Below are 1,612 nucleotides of genomic sequence, written 5' to 3'. Positions count from 1 at the left end.
AGACACGCTACCACTACATCAGGGAGTGTGTCGAGAATGGCAAGATCGCAGTGGAGTACATGAACACCGACGACCAAGTTGCTGACATTCTGACCAAATCCCTCGGGCGAGTCAAGTTCCAGGCTATGCGCGAGAAGATCGGGGTCGTCGACACCAGGAACATCTAGATTAGGGGGAGATTGTTGGTTAATCTAGCTGTTGTCTCTAGTTTACTTTCAGGTTCAGTAGGTTTTTCTTTCAAGAACAGGATTAGCCGATGCGAGCCCACGATGTGTATGCGGCCGCCGTAGTGATGTCTTGCCCTGGATCGTGGGATGGCACGATCACGTCCGTGGGGGTGGGCTAGCCACGATCTTTCTGCTTTCACATAAAGAGCGATAGCTCAAGTAATGAAACGGCAAGTTTACAGCGGCTCAAACCAGTTCTCGCGTTTGAGTGCGTGTGTTCACCTTCGCCGAAGTTTCAGAGCTCGCCGGAGCTGCTGAACATAGATATCCCTCATCAAATCTTCCTTCTAACAAACAACCAAACAAATGAAGGGTAAATAGATTGAACCGCCAAATACTAAGAATGGCACTCACAAATGACGATCCAGCCTGAAAAATCAACATTGGCGAACAAACACGGCATCAAAGCAACAAACTAATTTTTTCAATGTGGTTACGAAAATAATTAATTAGTCTTGGAGCATTATCCAGTATGACACACTCCTTAAGAAAATAAAATCCTGTATGGCAAACACAAACTGTGAGAAATGAAATTGGGGATGAGAACTCTTCCGACCTCCTGCCGTTCCACTTCCAGCGCAGACGCAGCACGCCTCCCTCCTCTCAGCCCCTGCCGCTCACGTGCACATCCATCTCAGCTTTGATTTGCAGCTACACGTGGACGAATATGACGTGAACGATCTCGACTCGGAATGTTTTTTTTGAGTAAATCTCGACTCGGAACGTGTGAAGTGCGCGAGCCTACGGGCCTTCCAATCGGAGTCGAATTCTTCAGGCCGGACCTTCAAAAGGCGGGCTGACCCCCAGCTATCCTCTTCACCGCAACACGAACGCAAACTAGCCTGGCGCTCGATCGAGATCCACGAGAGTAATACACGAGAGCAGCAAGTCGACCAACGAGACCATGAGAGTTGAAGGCGATGGCGACCGCAGCGGCGTCGAAGAAGGCGGCGAACCGGCTGGTGGTGGAGGAGGCCGCCACCAACGACAACTCCGTGTGCAACCTCCACCCGGCCACAATGGAGAAGCTCTCCATATTCCAGGGCGACATCGTGCTGCTCAAGGGCAAACGCCGCCACAACACGGTCTGCATGGCACTGCCCGACGACACCTGCGAGGGGCACAAGCTCAGGATCAACAAAGTGCACTGGTAGGAAAAGGGCCTATAGTCCCGGTTCGTAAGGGCCTTTAGTCCCGGTTCCTGAACCGGGACTAAAGTGTCGGTACTAATGCCCCGACCCTTTAGTCCCGGTTCAATCCAGAACCGGGACTGATGGGCCTCCACGTGGGCAGTGCGCAGAGCCCAGTCAGGAGACCCTTTGGTCCCGGTTGGTGGCACCAACCGGGACCAATAGGCATCCACGCGTCAGCATTTCTGTGGCTGG

The 1,612-nt window shown here is 52.5% G+C and overlaps 1 pseudogene; it reads left to right on the top strand.

The window, feature by feature from the left end:
- Window positions 1-1,147: 1,147 nt before the first annotated feature.
- Window positions 1,148-1,612, top strand: part of LOC119271396 — a 13,982-nt pseudogene continuing 13,517 nt past the window's right edge.

This window comes from Triticum dicoccoides, chromosome 3A (genome assembly GCF_002162155.2).
Source record: "Triticum dicoccoides isolate Atlit2015 ecotype Zavitan chromosome 3A, WEW_v2.0, whole genome shotgun sequence".
In the NCBI taxonomy this organism is placed as follows: domain Eukaryota; kingdom Viridiplantae; phylum Streptophyta; class Magnoliopsida; order Poales; family Poaceae; genus Triticum; species Triticum dicoccoides.
This window is presented reverse-complemented; position numbering and strand designations above follow the sequence as displayed.